Here is a 22,025-nt window from a genome sequence, read left to right as displayed (position 1 = left end):
CCCTGCAATTCCTTCCTTAACAACAGACTCCAGCAGATTCCCAGCATTAATGGTTAGGCTAAATGGTCCCTGCTTTCTGTCTCGCTACTTTCTTGAAACAGGCGCCACATTGGAGGTTCTCCAGTTTCGCTGGAACATTCCTGTAATCCACAGAGTTATGGAATATTTCACACAGTGCCGCCAGTCACTCTCTCACCACTTTTTTTAAACCAACTACGAATTACTGCGGACCTGTCTACCCTTAGTCTAATCTGTTTTATCAAGTGATAAAAGGAGTTCATGAACTTCCCTCCTAGTACCATTTTGATTATGTCATTGAAATAGTTACAGTTCCTTCCCTTTGAGGAACGGTGTCAGATACTGGTGTAAAATATCTGCCTGTTCCCTCTAGCCAATTCCCCAATCACACCCTCCAAATGTCCTCAATATACTTTCCTGACTTCATTTCTACCTAAGGTCGCAAACTCATCTTGAACTTTGTTTATATACACCGAAAAGCTCAAGATGCTTGTTTTTATATTTCTTGCCAATTTGCTTTCATCATATCGTTTATTCGTTTTCCCTCGCTTTCTAGATTCATAGTCATATAGCGCACAAACAGATCCTTTGATCCAACTTGTCCATACTGGCCAGGTTTTCCAAACTAAATTAGTCCCATCTGCTTGCATTTGGCTCATATGCCACAAAACATTTCCCATTCATACGTTTGTTCAAATGTCTTTGAAATGTCGAAGCTGTGCATGCATACACCACTCTCGGCATGGCAGCTGATTCCATACACACATCCACCCTCTCCGTGAAAAGGTTGCCCCTTTATCCCTTTTATATCTTCCCCCTTCCACCTTAAAGATATGTCCTCCATTTTGAACTCCCCTACCCTATGGAGAAGCCCTTGGATATTCACACTATCCATGCCTCTCATGATTTTATATACTTCTGTAATGTCACCCCTCAACCTCCTACACTCAATGTGTTACTAACTTCAAGAATAAGCATTTAAAGATAAACACTGCAAATGTGACACAGTATTAAAAACGACAGGTAAACAACACTCAGCCCAAACTTAATACTGTGATTTGTGTTTCTTCATGGTACAATACTAAGTAAGCATGAAACTCTTACTGGTGCCAATAAGAATGCAAACGCCTGAAATCCTTTCCTGAAGGAGTGATGATTTCGACAGTGAAAACGTATTTGTGGTCATGTCTGTGTAATATCACATGGTCCACATTCTCCTTCTTGGTCTCCCTGTGCCCATGTGTAGCTGTGTCTTCTTTTTCTTGCTCTCAGTAGAGAGAACCTCTTTCCCCTACTCACACCTTAATTAAAGTCCGATTTACATTATTTTCTATTTCACCACAGCTAAAAGCCCATTTACCTTTTGCCACACCGTCTTTTCCTTGTCATCCATCCCCCACCTCTGTCAACGGATTAAAAATCCCACTTTCAAATCCTTTTCAGTTCTGAAGAAGGGTCAGGCTGGACTTGAAACGTTAACTCTCTTTCTCTGTCTCTGCGGATGCTTACACACGTTGAGTTTCTCCAGAAATGAATAGGCACAACACAGATTTTCAATTAAACAAATAACTATGGATACTAGAAATAAAAATGCAAACATTACTGGAGAAACTGTGAGTTTTGTAAAAAGGTCACTGGACCCGAAAGATTAACTCTGCTTTCAATCCGCAAGATGCTGCCAGACCTGTTTATTTCTTCAGCAATTTCTGTTTTGAACAAATTACAAAGACATGTGTCAAACTTGCTCAAATGTCTTGTCCAGCATGGAGCGTCTTACAACAGGAAGTGAACTGCATGGTGCACAAATTCATTGGTTCTGAAACTGCATAAGGCTGGCATCACTGACACGACGGAGCTCTTAAGCATGGTCGGGGAGAAAACCAGAGGGAAACACATTCACATCAAACGCAGAAGATGGCATTACAGGAATGGAAAAGATTCAGATGCATAAGTTTAAGTTTTGAATATTGTAACAAAGTGAAGGCGCAACGCTCGGGAGAAACCCTCAGCAGAATGAGAATATGAAAATGGGACCACATCAGAAAAATGGTGAGGTCACTGTGTGTGGAGCAGATGGGTGAATTGTTCTCGGTGTGAAGTGGGGTGCAGTCAGTAGAATTGAATTGAAGATTTTGTAGCTCAAACTGGGTTATCATGTGATGCTGTAACCACAGCAGCAGTACAAGCAGAACTACATTCAACCACAATCTGTAATTTATCCCCTGGATAATCCGTCAGTCGACCATTGCCATCAAGCCGATCCATTTTTCAGTGACGAGTGTGGGTGAACATTGTAGAGTCAAAACCATGTGTACCTAAACCTGATGACAACGCACTTTACTAGTTACATTCCAAACAGCAGGACGAACATCGGATGGAGAGGTGGAAATTATCTCAAGACGAACAGGTCAGATCTAAGTTCTGCAGTTCTGCCACATCAAAGCATAAATGTCGATGGACTGTTAAACAACTCATTGGAGGAGATGTCTCCATAAATATCCCCATTCTAAGTAATGGACCAACATCAGTGTAACAGACAACGTTGTGGTATCTGCACTATCCTCGGTCAGAAGTGTCGAGTCGATGAAACACCTCACCCTCGCCATGATGCCCACATAATCACAGATGCAAGTCTTTAATCAACTCGATTCGCTGCACGTGACATGAAGAAACAGCTGGACACAGTAAATCCGGCAAAGGCAATGGGCCTTGACACCATTCCTGCAGCAGGACTGAAGACTTGTGATGCATATAAAGCCATGTCCTTCGGGGAAGCTGTTTCATTCCAGCTCCAATGCTGACATCTCGCTGGCAATCTGGAAACTTACTCAACTATATCCAGTCCTCTAAGAGGAGAATAATTGCAATCTGACCAATTCCCACGTCCGCAGTCCCATCACGATAGTCACATTGGTGGGAGTTCCTGTTGACAGAGCTGTCAAGCAGCACCTGCTCAGTGTGGTTTCCGATGGGTCCCCATGTGGAAATGGTGCTGTTGTGGAAATGTCACTGGATTACTAATCCAGACCAGGCTAATGGTCTAGCCACTGGTGGAAGTTAAAAAAAAAAATAATTAAACTGCTACCTCACAGCGCCAGAGACCCGGGTTCACTTCCCGCCTCAGGCCACTCTCTGTGTGGAGTTTGCACATTCTCCCCATGACTGCGTGGGTTTTCTCTGAGTGCTCCAGTTCCCTCCCACAATCCAAAAATGTGCAGATTAGATGTATTGGCCACGCTAAATTGCCCCTAGTGTTAGGTGAAGGGGTAGATGTAGGGGAATGTCTCTGGGTGGGTTGCGCTTCGGCGGGTGGGTGTGGACTTGTTGGGCCGAAGGGCCTGTTTCCACACTGTAAGTAATCTAATCTAAATATATCGAGACATGAAACCTGGTATCAGTAACAGTGACCTTGAAGCCAATGTCGATTATAAACATCAATTACCTTCCCCAATGTACTTTCAGAAAGTGAATCTCCCGTACTTTCCTAGTCTGGCCGAATAGTGACTCCAAGCACATAGACAATTGATAAACTCTTCAATGGTCTCTGAAATTATCAAGCAAGACACTCAATTGTATCAAACTACTCCGAGGTCTTAAAGAATAAACCCAGACAGAACGCCCAGCAACAAGCTTGAATTCGGAAAAGTGAATGGAAAACACACTGCTGTCGACCGGACAGATGCTGCCTTCCTGATGTTTGAAAGCTTGTGACAACAATTACAGAGCTTCTCCACAACTGTACAGAAACATCGGAAAAGGTGAATTTCATTCCACGCATTGAGCCTTCCTCATTCTTGCTCATGGAGAAATTTTGTCAATGCAGTTTTCCCGACACAGTGTTCATATCACTTAGTAACATTGGTCCATCAATTTTGCTCCCTCATTCATTGTACAGGCAGTTCTCCGAAAACGCATGTTTATTAAACACGATTTGGCTGCAATGTGATTTGTGAATTGCACACCTTTCTTTTGAAAGCGAGCTCCCATTTCCTGTGTCACGATTCCATCCCCAGCATCAGCTGACAGCAAAACGCAGCCTCAGGATCCTCTGTCTGCAAAATACACCCTCAGTATGGTCAGCTACAACAGGAATGTAATCCACTCTGCAAGCCTTGAACCTTAATCTGAAACTAGGAATTTTAGTCAACACTTAGAAGGAAATTTATTTCAAACCAGGAGGGGAATCTTGGGGAGAACTGGAATTCCGTGCCAGCATCACGCGGTCAGTCGGCTTGCGTGCTTTCTGGTCAACAGCTTGGTGAAAGTTATAGGTTGTCGGCAGTGACTATAGTGCGAAAGTGTTACATTTACTGCACTATTTCATTACAATGCACGATTTAAAGATTTTCTTAAACTGAACTAGTGCATGTGCGTTAGACTAACTTTAATTGTTGGTCTTTACTCATATCTAGGGTTTTCGCCCTTTACTCTCTTTTTCCCTTAGGCCTCATTATTAATATTGCACGATTTTCTACAACACAGTGTTGCATAGGAACAGAAATACCGCGTTATTGGAAAACAACCTGTATTGGTATCTGATTCTCTTCACCCCATATTCCTGCTCTCTCCCTATCCCTTTAGTGGTGAGAAAGCGTTATTAATATTCAATGCTTTGGCTTCCACAGGTTAGTGTGGGAGAGAATTCCCCAGGTTCACCAGTCTCTGAGTTTAGACATTTATTCCCATCTCAATGCAGAGTGACCTGCCTGTACCTAATAGTGTGTTTTAGATGTCCTTGTTTTAGACGTCCTGGCCAGGGGAATTATCATCCCCGCTTCCAATCTGTCTCACCCTGTCAGCGTTTTAAATATTTCACTGTGATCGCCACATTTCCTAAAGCCCATGGAATACAGGCCCATTCGCCCCAAACTCTGTTCCCACAAGCCCGTCATCACAGATATCAGTCTGGTCATCCTTCGCTGCACTCCCTCATTGTCGGGTTTGTCCTTTATTAGGTAAGGAGACCAAAACTGCACACAATAGTGCGCAATGTTCGAGATGGGGGCTCACCAATGCCCTGTACCGCTGCAGTAAGATACTCTTACTCCTGTACTCAAATTCCCCTGAAATGAAGGTGAATACAACATTTACCTTCCTAACTGCTTTCTGTGCCTGCAATATTGTTTTCAGTGACTGGTATACAGGGAGATCTCAGATCCTTTTCAATGTTACAGCTGCCCATTTGGTGAGTCTATGGACACTGGTCAGCCTGCCAAAGCCATTCCCAGTATTGACTTATGGCTTCAGAACTCACTGCCCTGCATGTACCTCGGAGGGTTGCACAAAGGGAAACAAGAAAAAGGAGCATACGTCCTTTTATAGCTCAACATTTTTCAGCCAATCCCTTTTGAAACGATCGGCTGCCATTCTACTGTTCCCACAAAAATGTACAAAGTTACATCTACCCACGTTGCTCTCCATCTGCGATGTATTTGCTCATTCACTCCACTTGTCTCAATTACCGTTTAGCTTTTCTGCATCCTCCTCAACCAGTCACAATCCGACATCGGTTAGTGCTGTCAGCAGACTTGGGGATTTTGCATTTGATCCCTTCAACCAATCGTATGATGTGCATTGGGAACAGCTGTTTCCCAAGCCCCGATCCTTGCAATATCCTCCAAGCCTTCCTTTCTAAAAACAAAATTGTTTTATTCCTACTCACTTTTTTTCTGCCAGTTCTCCCGTTCTAAAACCATGACCATGCACTCAGTCCCAATACTTTCTCTAAAATGGTTTAGTTTCTAATTTCATTCCATTCCCTTTTTCTGGTATCAGACTGTAAGAAAGCTGAATCTTTTTCCCCTTAATTTTGCCATTGGCATATGTTTAGAAACTACTACCAGTTCACTCTTATAACCCTTGTTGATATGCTCTTGAGAAACCCATCATTTCTTGTCTTAAGCTGTTCAATGATGGACCTTCCACAGCCATACACTCACAGGAGCATAAACACTGTACCATCAGAAATACAGCGCAGCTTACATTAGCCCCACTTCCCGACACCAGGTGCGCAGTCGGGAATGTTATGGCACTTCAAATGTTCGTCTATAGACCTTTTAACAGTTGTGAGGTTACCTTGACAACTCCTCCCTCAGTAAGTGCATTCCAGACCCCAACACCCCATGGGTCTAGAAAAAGAAATCCTCAGATCCTCACTAAACTTCAATCTCTTCACTTTCAAAGTGTGCTCTCCTGGTATTGACTATCTGACTAAAAGGAACAACAGCTGTCTATCCACCTTCTCCATGCCCCTCATAATCTCATCCTTCTGAATCACATCCCCCTCAGCCTTCTCTGCTCCAAAACAAACAGCCTGAGCTTATCCAGCCTCTCTTAATAGCTGATACGATCCTTGCCAGGGAACATCCTCGTGAATCTCCTCTGTTCCCCCTCCAGTGCAATCACGTCCTTACGATAATGTGGCTACTAGAACTACACACAGTACTCAAACCTGGCCTAACTCTTTTAATCTATGCCTCGATGAACAAAGGTTATGTTCATGGTCGCTTTGCTTTGTCAACTTGTGTATTAACCTGTCCAGTCATATTCAGTGATGTGTTGAGAAGCAACCTCTGAGCTTTCTAGTGTGCTGCTATTCATTGAGTCCTTCCCTGTCTGGTTCATTCTTCCAAAGTGTATCACCTCATATTTATCAGGGTTACATTCCATCTGCAATTGATCTACCCTTCTGACCATTGCTTCTTTATCGTCCTGCAATATAAGGCCTTCCTCGTCACTGCCAACCACCCGGCCAATATTTGTGTAGTATTACTCATTATTATTACAAATATTACTTATCACACTCTTCACCACCCTCCTCCATATTCACATCTAGATCATTTATGAATATCACAAATAATAAGATTAAAAATCACGCAACATATCAGCTTATAATCTAACAGGTTTATTCGGAGGCACTAGATTTCGAAGCGCTGCTTCTTCATCAGTTGATTGTGCGCTTTGAAAACTCGTGTGTGCGGATAACTCTGCTGGACTATAACCTGCTGTTGTGTGATTTCTAACTTTGTCGATATCAGTCCAACACCAGCACCTCCGAATTACGACCAAAAAGGGACACAGCATTGATCCCTGTGGTATACCATTCGACACTGGTCTCCTGTTCAAAGTTTGTGCGAAGATTTGTAGCTCGGGTGCTCGTTGCTGTGGTTCCGTTCGCCAAGCTGGAAGTTTTTGTTGCAAACGTTTCGTCCCCTGGTTAGGCGACATCATCAGTGCTTGGGAGCCTCCTGCGAAGCGCTTCTTTGACGTTTCCTCCGGTGTTTATAGTGGTCTGTCCCTGCCGCTTCCGGTTGTCAGTTTCAGCTGTCCGCTGTAGTGGTTGGTATATTGGGTCCATATCGATGTGTTTGTTGATGGAGTTAGTGGATGAATGCCATGCCTCTCGGAATTCCCTGGCTGTTCTCTGTCTGGCTTGCCCTATGATACTTCGACTGGGACAACACTACTATCATAGGGCAAGCCAGACAGAGAACAGCCAGGGAATTCCTAGAGGCATGGCATTCATCCACAAACTCCATCAACAAACACATCGACCTGGACCCAATATACCAACCACTACAGCGGACAGCTGAAACTGACAACCGGAAGCGGCAGGGACAGACCACTATAAACACCGGAGGAAACATCAAAGAAGCGCTTCGCAGGAGGCTCCCAAGCACTGATGATGTCGGCTAGCCAGGGGACGAAACATTTGCAACAAAAACTTCCAGCTCGGCGAACAGAACCACAACAACTGGTCTCCTGTGTTAGTCTGTCCTCACTGACTTAGTGCAGTCTTAAATTACCAAACCCAGAGTCTCACATTATTCGCCTTGAATGTGGAATGGACAGCCAGGGAAACATTCCAACTTGTCGTATGTTTAGTGAATTTTATAAGTTTCACTGCGACCCACCTCTCATTCTTTGAAAATCTCGAGAACACAGGCCGAGTTTCTTCATCAGGCCATTGCACCATCTGAGGATGTAATCTGGAGAATGTCCATTGCATTTCCTCTGTGGTCAGTATATTCTTTCTCAGATTGGTTCACCAAAACTGTTCTCAATACTCCAGGTGCAGTCTCATCAACACGCTGTGAACCTGCTTCAACATATCTTTACATCAATGTTCTGACTCCCTTAAATGAAGGCAAACAAAGCTTTACCTTTCCACTTACATATATTCCTCCAAATACCCTTCACATTCATTGCATTTACGAATGCTTGAGTTCTTATACAAAGCATTCCGAAAATCTAAAATGTGCCATTTCTACTGGTTCCCCATTATCTCTGCTGTAAGAAATAACTTCAAACAATTCCGAAGTTTATCAAATCTGATTTCTCTGTCAGAAATACACATTGATTCTTTGCAATGTTGCTATTCATTTTTAAATATCCAATATCACATCCTGTATAATAGATTCCAACAGTTTCCCTATAGATGTCAAGTTAATGGGTCTGCAGATCTCCACACTGTCTCTTCTTCCCCTTGTAGTTTGGATCCCTTCCATTCATTTACAGGGCTTGGATCACATTTGCTACCTTCCATTTATCCACAATGTCTTCGAGCCTCTGCAGAATGTACAGGAAAATAAAACACAGTCATTGACAGCCCAGCTAATACTTCTACTGGTGAATTATTTCTGAAGATTTTGATAGGAAGTACATCTGGTCGGTCAGACTTAACAATGCTCAATCCAGCTACATGTTCACGTCTAGATGGTCAGTTGGTATTTCTGGGTGATTTTCTGGACCTTTCTGCATGAAGACAGATGCAAAGTAATTGGTTATTTTCTTGGCCTTTTTCCTGTTCTCCACAATGACCTCTCCTCTCCCGATTACCAATTTCCACATTCGACTTTGCTTTATTTTGTTTTCTTTGAAATATAAATTGTAGATGTATGCAGTCTTTGTGTTCCTGTTTGTTGGCATGCATGTTCTCTCTTTGATTTTCTTGTCAGTTTCTTGGCCCTCCTTTTCAGGATCGTCAATGTGTGAGAATTCTCAGGATTTCACCATGTCTGGAATTCTTCTGAAGTCACTTCCTATGATTAATATAATCTTTAGTTTGTTATGTTAACCATCACTGAGTCACTTTCTCACTCTTTGGTGTTTTTACCTGAAAGAAATAGACATATTTTTCAGACTACGCAGTATTTCTATAAATCTCGTGGTCCAGACCAGTTATATTCACGAACACTGCAGGAGGACAGAGAAGAAATTGCGGGAGTGCTGGATGGTACTTTTGAATCATCGGTGGCCAACGGGTGAGGTCCCGGTGGACTGGGAGTGTAACGAATGCTGTGCCCTTATTCAAGAAGGGCTACAAATAAAAACCTGGGAACTACAGACCAGTAAACCTAATTTTTTTCATCAGTAAGATACTTGAGAAGATTCTGAGAGATAAGGACTGATTAACACAAGGGCATTTAGAAAAGCAGGGTGTGATGAGGAGCAGTCAGCATGGCTTTGCATATCGGAGATCATGGCTCACAAATTTGTTAGAGTTCTTTGATGAAGTGACTAGCGACGTTGCCGAAGGCAGAGTGATATATGTAATCCATACAGATTTCAGTAAGTCCTTCAACAAAGCTCAATAAGACGTTGCTCTGGAAGGTGAGGTCGTATTGAATTGAGGGGGAACTAGCAAATTAGATCCAAATATGGATTGATGGTAGGAAGCCGAGAGGAAGGATGCTTGTCAGACTGGAGGTCTGTGACGAGTGGAATGCCTCGGAGGGTCGGTGCTGGGATCATTGCAGTTTGTTATATGCATGCACATAATACTTATATTTACATATTACACATTTTAACGATATAGATGAGGATGTACAGGCATAATTTGTAAGTTTGAAGGTGACACTAAAATAGGCGGTATCGTGGACAGTGTGGAAGGTTCTCAGAAATTACTGTAGGACGTTGACCAGCTGGGGAAGTGAGCTGAGAAATGGCAAGTGGACATTAATGCAGATAAGTGTACGTTCTTGCATTTTATAAACTCAAATCAAGGTAGGAATTTCATGGTAAATGGCAGGGCTTTCATGAGTGTAATGGAGCAGAGAGACCTTGGAGTTCAGGTGCATAGTTATCTGAAAGTGGAGTGACAGGTACACAGCACTGAGAAGAAGGCTTTTGGCGCACTGGCCTTCTTTAGCAAGAGCATTGATTATCGAAGTTGGTGAGTTATGTTGCAGTTATACAGGTTGCTGTTGAGCCTTGTGAGCATACTTGTAGCATTATGTTCAGTTTTGTTCACATTGCTATAGGAAGGATGTTATTAAACTGGAAAGACTGCAGAAAAAAATAACAAGGATTTTGCTAGGACTCAACAGTTTGAGGTACAAAGAGAGGTTGGACAAGCTAGGACATTTTAGAGTGTATGAGACCAAGGCGGTATCTGAGAGAAGTGTACAAGATCATGGGAGGCATAAATAGAGTGAATGCGCTCAGTCTTTTTTTCCTAGGATTGGGTTATCCCGGACTAGAGGACATCAGTTTAAGGTTAGAGGGGATGAATAAAAGGGAACCTGAGGGGCAAATTTTTACACAGAGGATGGAACGCATATGGAACGAGCTGTCAGTGGAAACGGTTGAGGTGGGTACATTAACACCATTTAAAACGCATTTGGACAATTACATGGATAGGAAAAGATTAAAAGGATATGGGGCAATGGCAGGGAAATGGGGTTAAAGTGGATGGACATTTGGGTTGGAATGGACCACTTTGGTTCGAAGGGCTTATCTCTGTGCTGTAAGACCCAATGACTTTAAAACCTCTTGCTTGTCTCCCACTGAATGTTATATTGTACTTTCCCAATTCACTGGAGCGAACTCCACCCTCGAGCCTCCAGGATTCAAAGATGTTTGAGCAGAACGTTCAAGCATTCTACACTGTATACAGACGCCGTGTAAAATGCAACATATTAATGTCACTATTCCTCAAAAGCTTCATCAGAGCAAGGTTATTAATTAGTCCTTCTGGCAACACAATATCAAATAGAATTAACCTGCTCTCTAGTTTGGTTCACAACATACACTTCAACCAACCTCATATACACTTACGGGGTTTATTTTTTACAACCTTCTGGGAAGGTGAGTCCAACTGTTTAATAACCTTACTTCAGGCGTCAGGGCCTTCATCTGCTGAGAGGTGCGAGGAAGGAGCGAAGGACTTCTGGGAAATCATATATTTGTGTGGTTGCGTTACCCGAAACACTACTCAGGTAGTGTCTTCCACCCATCCTCCTCTTTTAACCAAAAAAAAAGGTTCTGTGCGCCAGATCGGTAAGGTAACGAGTTTATTTTTAATTCCTTATTTTTAAAAATGCTCGCTGGGAATTTAGAATAGTTGGAATGGAGGTGAGGGCAGTTGAATGTTCCTCCTGCAAAATGTGAGAGGTAAGGGTCACGACTAGTGTCCCTGCTGACTACATCTCGGGAAGTGCACCAAACTCCAGCTTCTCGAAAACCGCGTTCGGGAACTGGAGCTAGAGCTGGACGTACTTCGCATCATTCGGGAAGCAGAGGGGGTTATTCGGAGAAGTTACAGGGAGGTAGTAACTCCTCAGGGGCAAGACAAAAGCAGATGGGTTACAGTCAGGGGACGTAAAGGGAATCGGCAGGCAGTGCAGGGATGCTCTGTGCCCATTCCCCTCAACAAAAAGTATACCGTTTTGGATACTGTTGGTGGGGGTGGGACGACTTACCAGGGGAAAGCAGTGGGGCACAGAGCGCTGGCACAGCCCCTGCCCCTGCTGCTTCGCAGGGAAGGGGGAAGAAGAGCAGAGCAGTAGTCATTGGGGACTCCATAGTTAGGCGGACAGATAGGAGACCCTGTGGGGACGAGAGAGACTCACTGCTGTGTGTTGCCTTCCTGGTGCCAGGGTTCGGGATGTTTCTGATCGTGTTTTTGGAATCCTTAAGGGGAAGGGGGAGCAGACCCAAGTCGTGGTCCACATGGGCACGAACGACATAGGTAGGAAGAGAGATGGGGTTCTAAGTCAGAAATTCAGGGAGTGAGGATGGAAGCTTAGAGCGAGGACGAACAGAGTTGTTGTCTCTGGTTTGTTGTCCGTGCCACGTGCTAGTGAGGCGAGGAATAGGAAGAGAGAGGGGTTTAACACGTAGCTTTAGGGATGGTACAGGAGGGAGAGCTTTGGGATCTTGGATAATTGGGGAACTTTCTGGTGTAGGTGGGAACTCTACAAGCAGGATGGTTTTCATCTGAACCAGAAGGGTACCAATATCCTGGGGGTAAATTCTCTAAGGCTATTGGGGTGGGTACAAATTAATCCAGCAGGGGGATGGAAACCAAAATTGCAGTACGAGTATAGAAAAGGTTGAGCGTAGGGAGGTCCAAAATCAAGTTTCATGGACGCAAGATGGCACTGGCAAGCAAGAAGTTGGTTTGAGATGTGTCTACTTCAACGCCAGGAGCATCCGGAATAAGGTGGGTGAACTTGCAGCATGGGTTGGTACCTGGGACTTCGAATTTGTAGCCATTTTGGAGACATGGTTAGAGCAGGGACAGGAAAGGTTGTTGCAGGTGCCAGGATTTAGATGTTTCAGTAAGAACAGTGAAGATGGTATAAGAGGGGGAAGTGTGGCATTGTTGGTCAAGGACAGTATTACAGTTGCAGAAAGGGTGTTTGAGGACTCGTCAACTGAGGTAGAATGAGCTGAGTTTAGAAACAGGAGAGGAGAGGTCACCCTGTTGGGAGTTTTCTACAGATCTCCGAATAGTTCCAGAGGTGTAGAGCAAAGGAGAGCAAAGATGATTCCCGATAGGAGTGAGAGAGAGAGGGGGTTGTTGTCATGGGGGACTTCAACTTGCCAAATATTGATTGGGAACACTATAGTACGGGTGCTATAGATGGGTCAGTTTTTGTCCAGTGTGAGCAGGAGGGCTTCCTGACATAGTGTGTAGACAGGCCGACAAGGGGCGAAGCCACATTAGATTTGGTACGGGTAATGAGACTTTGTGTTAGACTTGGAAGTAGGTGAGCACTTTGTTGATAGCGATCACAATTCCGTTATGTTTACTTTAGTGATAGAAAGGAATGGGTGAATACCACTGGGCAGGAGTTACAGCTGGGGGAAAGGCAATTAGGATGCCATTAGGCAAGATTTAGGAAGCACAGGATGGGGAAGGAAACCACTGGTGATGGGCACATTAGAAATGTGGAGTTTATTCAAGGAAAAGCTCATGTGTATCCTAGATAAGTATGCACCTGTCAGGCAGGGATGAAGCTGTCGAGCGCGAGAGCCATTGTTGACGAAGGAAGTGGAATCTCTGGTCAACAGGAAGAAGAAGACTTAAAACAGGATGAGATGTGAAGGCTCAGTTAGGTCGCTTGAGGGTTACAAGGTAGCCAGGAAAGACCAAAAGAGAGAGCTCAGAAGAGCCAGGAGGAGACATGAGACATTTTTGGCGGATAGGATCAGTGTAAACCCTGAGGGTTTCTACAGGTATTTAACGAATAAAAGAATGATGAGAGTAATATTCGGGCCAATCAAGGATAGTAGTGGGAAGTTGTGTGTGCAGTCAGAGGAGATAGTTGAAGCACTAAATTAATATTTTTGCACAGTAACTAATGTTGTCGAGGAGAATACTGAGATATAGGCTATTAGACTAGGTGGGATTGAGGTTCACAAGGAAGAGATATTAGAAATCTTGCAAAGTGTGAAAATAGATAAGTCCCCTGGGCCGGTTGGGATTTATCCTAGGATTCTCTGGGAAGCCAGGGAGGAGATTGCCGTGCCTTTGGCAGTGATCTTAAAATTGTCATTGTATACAGGAATAGTGCCAGAAGACTGGAGGATAGCAAATGTGGTTCCCCTGTTCAAGAAAGAGAGTAGAGACAGCCCTGGTAATTATAGACCAGTGAGCCTTACTTCAGTTGTTGGTAAAGTGTTGGAAAATGTTATAAGAGATAGGATTTATAATCATCTGGAAAATAATAATTTGATTAGGGATAATCAGCACGGTTTTGTGAAGGGTAGGTCGTGCCTTACAAACCTTTCTGAGTCCTTTGAAAAGGAGACCAAACAGGTAGATGAGAGTAACCCGGCTGATGTGGTATATATGGATTTCAGCAAGGCTATTGTACAAAATGCGGAGGAATGGGATTGTGCGAGATATAGCAATTTGGATCAGTAATTAGCTTGCTGAAAGAAGACAGAGGGTGATGGTTGATGGGAAATGTTCATCCTGGAATCCAGTTACTTGTGATGTACCGTAAGGGTCGGTGTTGTGTACACTTCTATTCGTCATTTTTATAAACCACCTAGATGAGGGCGTAGAAGGGTGGGTTAGTAAATTTGCAGATGGCACTAAGGTCGGTGGAGGTGTTGGTAGTGACAAAGGATGTTGTAGGTTACAGAGAGACATAGATAAGCTGCAGACCTGGGCTGAGAGGTGGAAAATGGAGTTTAATGCGGACAAGTGTGAGGTGATTCACTTTGGTCGGAGTAACCGGAATGCAAAGTAACGGGCTAATGGTAAAATTCTTGGTAGTGTAGATGCGCAGAGAGATCTCGGTGTCCAAGGTACACAGATCCTTTGAAGCTGCCACCCATGCTGACGGGGTTGTTCAGAAGGCATACAGTGTTTTAGCTTTTATTAATAGAGGGATCGAGTTCCGGAACCACGAGGTTATACTACAGCTGTACAAAAACCTGGTGCGGCGTATTGGAGTATTGTGTACAGTTCTGGTCACCGCGTTATAAGAAGGATGTGGAAGCTTTGGAAAGAGTGCAGAGGAGATTTGCTAGAATGTTGCCTGGTATGGATGGAAGGTCTTACGAGGAAACGCTGAGGGACTTGAGGCTGTTTTCGTTGGAGAGAAGAAGGTTGAGAGGTGACTTAATAGAGACATATAAGATAATCAGAGGGTTAGATGGAGTGGACAGGGAGAGCCTTTTTCTAAGTATGGTGACAGTGAGCACGAGGGGGCATAGCTTTAAATTGAGGGGTGATAGATATAGGACAGATATCAGAAGTAGTTCCTTTACTCAGAGAGTAGTAAGGAACGCTTTCCTGTAACGGTAGTAGATTCGCCAACTTTAAGTACATTTAAGTCGTCATTAGACAAGCATATGGACGTACATGGAATAGTATATGTTATATGGACTTCAGATTGGTATGACAGGTCGGCTCAACATCGAGGGGCCAAAGGGTCTGTACTGCGCTGTAATGTTCTGTGTTCTATGTTTCTTCTTTGGTGGGTTGGTGTGGCTTGCTGGGCCAAATGGCTTGTTTTCAGACTGTGTAGGGATTCTAAACCTGAACCCAATTTGGAATTATTGATTTCGAAACGGACAAGAATCCCCAGTTTGGTATAGAACAGACCAGATTGCCCTAAAATTCTTTAAGATTGTAGCCTTAACGCCATCGTTGTCTTATAGTAAAGGTAGATTTGAAGTGAGCGTTCCCGATGTGATGCGGCTGGTGAAACCACTCAATTTTAGGCAAAACACAATTTATTTAAACACTTTAGAAAAAATACTTACAAAAAGAAGAGGAGTTTAGAATAACTTAACTACTGCAAACACTAACAGAATAATAGATGCAGTACTGTCTACTAACAAACGTAGTACTAACAAATGTTAGTACTACCAATGTACTAACATCCCATAAACTCATCCCTTTGCAAAAAGAAACATCCAAGGCCAACCAGTCATGAATGCAATTCTCCAATACAGGAGGAAATAGCATTAAATTACCTCAGATTACAACAGGATCTTGACCAGATGGGCCATTGGGATGTGAAGTGCCAGATGGAGTTTAATTCAGATAAATGCGAGGTGCTGCATTTTGGGAAAGCAAATCTTAGCAGGACTTATACACTTAGTGGTAAGGTCCGAGGGAGTGTTGCTGTACAAAGGGACCTTGGAGTGCAGGTTCATAGCTCCTTGAAAGTGGAGTCGCAGGTAGATAGGATAGTGAAGAAGGCGTTTGGTATGCTTTCCTTTATTGGTCAGAGTATTGAGTACAGGAGTTGGGAGGTCATGTTGCGGCTATACACGACATTGGTTAGGCCACTGTTGGAATATTGCATGCAAATCTGGTCTCATTCCTATCGGAAAGATGTTGTGAAACTTGAAAGCATTCTGAAACGAGTTACAAGAATGTTGCCATGGTTGGAGGATCTGATCTACAGGGAGAGGCTGAACAGGCTGGGGCTGTTTTCCCTGGAGCATCGGAGGCTGAGGGGTAACCTTATAGAGATTTACAAAATTATGAGGGGCATGAATAGGATAAATAGGCAAAGTCTTTTCCCTGGGTCGGGGAGTCCAGAACTAGAAGGCATACGTTTAGGGTGAGAGGGGAAGATATAAAAGAGACGTAAGGGACAACTTTTTCATACAGAGGGTGGTACGTGTATGGAATAAGCTGCCAGATGATGTGGTGGAGGCTGGTACAATTGCAACATTTAAGAGGCATTTGGATGGGTATATGAATAGGAAGGGTTTGGAGGGATATGGGCCGGGTGCTGGCAGGTGGGACTAGATTGGGTTGGGATATCTGGTCGGCATGGATGGGTTGGACCGAAGGATCTGCTTCAATGTTGTGCATCTCTATCACTCTATGACTCGAACAACAGCGAGAGATCGTTCACTGGAATAATTCAACCCTTCTCCCACGCCAGGCACCTGGTGGTTGTTACAGCTCGGAAAAACTGTAAAGTCTGTTCTGCACGAACTGACCATTGTTGTCACTATTTATAAAAAAAACCTAAAAGCCTCCTAAGTTATTTACTTCAGCCGTTTGCAGTAGGTAGCTCGGCCTTTAAGTTCTCTCTTTAAAGACAAAGAGCAAATAGCCTGTTTTAAAATGACAGCATTGTCAGAGATGTTTGGTACCTGGTCCTTTACAATAATACTCAAGAGGATGCTTCGTGTTATTGACCACGTGATCAGTTCAAAGGGACAAACACAGATGTCAGACGATCAGTGCACAGGCATAGACCAAGATTCAAAGACGTGAGTCAAAGCTGCTGAAGACCCTATCCAACATGGAGCATCACATGGGATACACCGGGAAGTGAACAACAGCCCAACACACCCACCCACCCCAGACATGGAACACACCAGGAAGTGAACGACAGCCCGACACACACTCCCCTAAACATGGAACAGCACAATGGACACACCGGGAAGTGAACAACAGACCATGATGCACCATTTCACTGTTTCTATGGTTCACAATGTCATCACTCGATACAGGAGGGAGCCAAAACCCAATGTGAGGGAAAGAAACAGAGGGACAGAGAGATTCACATGAAAGACAGAAACAATTAATTAACTGAGAGCGTGTTGTGGAAATATGGAGAAAACATGAATCGTGGGACTGACTGGTGGATTGACCTCTTCGAGAGCAAAACTACAAAAATGAAAAGATTGAATAAAGGTATTTTCAGATCAGCTGAAATGGATTGTTTCATCAAATTCTAAATTGGGTTCGCAGAACACTTCAAACAACATAAAATGAGAGAATAGGACAGACTAACATGGAGAGCTGTGCAGGCCATGCTAGTGCCCAGTAAACAGGGTTATCTGCCCAACATGGGGAGTATTGCTATCATATGGGAACGATACACACATCAAATACACACAGCAGGGGATGATTCCTATCTTCATTGGACCAATGTAAGATGTATGTATGTGTGTGTGTATGCACGTGCTTGTGGTGGTGGGGCGGGGGGGGGGGGGGGGGGGGCGGGGTCGTGCACTTGGGGTGGTTGAATGTGAAAATCATTGCTTGACGGAAAATACACTTACAGGAAACCAGGTAAAATATGAACAACTGACAGGGATTTGGATAATCGATACAGAGAGACTGAGGGACGTTTCACACCGATGGTGCGTTAAAGTGCTCAATAATATTAAAGGCATTGCTGGACACAACAGCGATATGGATCAACGTGCACAGGAATGAGAGATGAATGGGATTTTGGTGTGAGTCGAATCAGATTTGTTTCTGCAGGTTTCAACCCGAGAGAAACAGCATCAGATTGTTGTCATCATTAAGTCTGTATTTCACAGCTCAAGGTTCAACAGCAGATGCGTTAAGCCAATGAAGTACATTCTGGAGCAGTGAGTAGTTAAAGTTAATAATGGTCAGGGCATGGTGTCAGGAATCAGCTCATGCCCAAAAGGATCACCAAAGTTGTGATTCGTCTGTGTCAAACACCACCTCAAGATCCCCTCCAAGCCACTCACCACCCTGATTTGGGAATACACTGGTGTTCCTTCACAGTCGTTGGGTCAGGAAGCTGGAATGCCCTCCCCAATGGCATTGTGGGTCATCTCACAGCTAGTGGACTCCAGCGATTCAAGAAGGCAGCTCACCATCACCTTCACAATGGCAAATAGGAATGGGCTATCAATGCTGTCAGCCAGGGATGCCCATGTTCCAGAAATGAATAAAAAAGATATTATCCATGGATAGGATGGAGTCCCATGAAGGAAATAGAGTTTGTTAATATAATAGAGGACAATGACCTCCGCACTCGCAATATTTAAATAGCAAGGACAGTGAGACAATGGTTCACATCTGAAAGTGAACAGGACAACCCAGAAACCCATGAGTAACACTGCCAGAAGCAAGGAGGGAGACAGTAATTGAACAAGTTCCCTGATGCAGTTAATAGTGGTCTACAGAGTGAATATGTAGATTCACAGTCTCAACATGAACAATACTAGTGGCAAGAAGTGAATGAACAGTAATGCAGTCATGACTGGTTTATAGAAAAACATATCTGGACGGCGAGACTTACCAGGGACACCAACGATAGACAGGAGAGGGTAATAAAAATATTGAATAATCCGAAGGACAGAATAGATCCGGAATGATAATGGCAACCAATCATAATATGTAGAAAGAGACCAAATATAATCGGATAAACCTCTGTCCATTGTTGGAACATTCCAGTCTAATGTTCCCAGATTCTGATCCATTGTTGGAACATTCCAGTCCAATGTTCTCAGATTATGATCCATTGTTGGAACATTTCAGTCTAATGTTCCCAGATTATGATCCATTGTTGGAATTTTTCAGTCGAATATTCTCAGATTATGATCTATTCTCCCCTTCTCTATCTGGAGCTGCTGATCTCTGTTAGTGCTGTCGGTGATGTTCTCGCTCACACTATGAGATAACACATTGAACAGTGCCCATTTATCATTAAAAGATGGGAACTCTCCATTGGGATAATTAGAATCCATGGAGACTGACATTAATCATAGTCATGGAACAAACAAGCTCAGTTAACCCCTTCCTTACATAACATTTCATGACATAATAAAAGGCAATATTTACTCAGTCCCGATGGAATGGATGAGGGTTACTGACGGACGGACTTCAAATCTTTCCTTTTTTTACTTTGTCCTTGTATGTGGGAGTATTGCCAGAGCACTGCAGGGCTGTATATGTCCCACTCTGTTTACTAAGAAAGCAGGGACAAAATGATAGACCAGCTGCATAAAATATCTGGTGGGGAAATTTCTGGGTACATTAACTCAAGAGAGAAAGTGAGGATTGCAGATGCTGGAGGTCAGAGTCAAGAATCTGGTGCTGGAAAAGCATAGCAGGTCAGGCAGCATCAGAGGAGCATCGAAATTTCTTGGGTATGCCCTTCATCAGGAATGTGGCTTGTGGCCCAAGGATACCGAGAGATAAATGGGAAAGGGATGGGGTGGGGAAGGTAGCTGTTAATATGATAGGTAGATGAAGTTGGGTTGGGAGGTGATTAGTCAGAGAGGAGGGTGGAGCGGATAATTAGAAAGGAAGATGGAAAAGTAGGGCAGGTCATGGGGGCGGTGCAGAATTGAAAGGTTGGATCTGGGATAAGGTGGGGGTAGGGGAAAATAGAAAACTGGTGAAATCCACATTGATCCCATTTGTTTGTAGGGTCCCAGGGCAGAAGATGAGTCTTTCCTCCTGCAAGCGACGGGTGGTTAAGGTTTGGCAGTGGAGGACGTCCAGGACCTGCATGTCCATGGCGGAGTGGGAGGGGGGAGTTAAAGTGTTCAGCCATGGGTTGGTGGGGTTGGTTGGTGCTGGTGTCCCAGAGATATTCTCTGAAGTGTACGGCACATTGGCATCCTGTCTCCCCAATGTCGAGGAGACATCAGGAGCAACAGACACTGTAGGTGACGTGTGTGGAAATACAGGTAAAACTCCGAAGGATGTGGAAGGTGAGGGGAAGGTGAGGGGGAGGTGAGGGGGAGATGAGGGTGAGGTGGGGGGAGGTGAGGGGGAGGTGAGGGTGAGGGGGAGGTGTGTGGGATGTGAGGGGGAGGTGAGTGTGAGGGGAGGTGAGGGGAGGTGAGAGGTAGGTGAGGGTGAGGGGGAGGTGAGGGTAAGGGGGAAGGTGAGTAGGAAGTGAGGGGGAGCTAAGCGTAAGGAGGAAATGAGGGGGAGAGGGAGGTGAGGGGGAGGTGTGGAGGAGGTGAGTGGAGGGGGAGGTGAGGGGGAGGTGAGGGTAAGGGGAGTTGAGGGTGAGGGGAAGGTAATGGTGAGGGGAGGTGAGGGTGAGGGGAGCTGAGGCAGAGGATGAGGGTTAGGTGAGCGTGAGGGGAGATGAGGGGAGTTGAGGGTGGGGGGAGGTGAGGGGAAGGTGACGGTGAGGGGGAGGGGGAGGGGGAGGGGGAGGTGAGGGTGAGCTGAGGGGGAGGTGAGGGTGAGGGTAAGGGTGAGGAGAGGTGAGATTGAGAGGGAAGTGAGGGTGAGGGTGAGGGCTAGGGTGCGGGAGGTGAGGGTGGGGGTGAGTGTGAGGGGAAGGTGAGCGGGAGGGGGAGGTGAGGTGAGCGTTAGGGTTAGGGTGAGGGGGATGTGAGGGTGTGGATAAGGGTGAAGGGGAGGTGAGGGGGAGGTGAGGGGAGGAGGAGGTGGAGGTGAGAGTGAGCTTGAGGTGAGGATGAGTGTCAGGGTGAGGGTGGGGTGAGGTGAGGGGGAGGGTGAGGGTGAGGGGAAGGTGAGGGTGAGGGTGAGGGGGAGGTGAGGGGGAGGGGGAGATGAAGGTGAGGGCGAGGTGGAGATGAAGGTGAGGAGGAGGTGAGGGGGAGGTGAGGGGGAGGATGAGGGTGAGGGGGAGGTGAGGAGGGAGGTGATGGTGAGGGGGAGGTGAGGGTGAGGGCAGGTGAGGGGGAGGTGAGGGTGAGGGTGTGGGTAAGGGTGAGGGGGAGGTGAGGATGAGGGTGAGGGTGAGGAGGATGTGAAGGTGAGGGTGAAGGGAGGTCAGGGTGAGGGTGAGGTGGAGGGGAGGTGAGGATGAGGCTGAGGGTGGGGGGATGTGAAGGTAAGGGTGAGGGGAGATGAGGTTGAGGGCGAGGGGGATGTGAGTGTGAGGGTGAGGAGGAGGGTGAAGGGGAGGTGAGGGTGTGTGTGAGGGTGAGGTGAGGGTGAGGGTGAGGGTGAGGGTGAGGTGAGGGTGAGGGTGAGGTGAGGGTGTAGGTTTTCCAATCCTTGTGGTTGCAGGGGAAGAGTCCACGAGTGGAGGGTGTTGGTGGGTGGTGTGGACCTGACAAGGCAGTCACGCCGGGAATGTTATTTATGGAATACAGGTCATGGTGAGGAGGGAAATATATCCCTGGTGGTGGGGTCTGTTTGTAGGTGGTACAAATGGGGGAGGATAGTGTGTTGTATGTGGTGGTTTGGTGGGATGGTTGGTGAGGAAGAGGGTGTTTTTTCCGAGTTGCATTGGGAGGGGTGGGATTCGAAGGTGGAGGTGCGGTAAGTGGATGAGATGCTCTGGATGGCATTGTCGACTACGTGGGAGAGGAAATTGCTGTCTTTGATGAAGAAGGCCATCTGGGATATACACTGGGTTCAGTATGTGGTGCTGGAAAATCACAGCAGCTCAGTCAGCATCCGAGGAGCAGAAAAAAATTGACTTTTTGGGCCAAATTCCTTCATCAGGAATCAGGCTTTTGATCAAAAATTTGGTCCCCCTGCTCCTCAGAAGCTGCCTAACCTGCTGTGCTTTTCCAGCACCACACTCTTGACT

The sequence above is a fragment of the Chiloscyllium plagiosum genome, unplaced genomic scaffold (genome assembly GCF_037043375.1).
Source record: "Chiloscyllium plagiosum isolate Xiang-an unplaced genomic scaffold, Cpla_swu_hap1 HiC_scaffold_33, whole genome shotgun sequence".
Lineage (NCBI taxonomy): Eukaryota > Metazoa > Chordata > Chondrichthyes > Orectolobiformes > Hemiscylliidae > Chiloscyllium > Chiloscyllium plagiosum.
The sequence above is the reverse complement of the archived record's forward strand: the minus strand, read 5'-3'. Positions refer to the sequence as shown.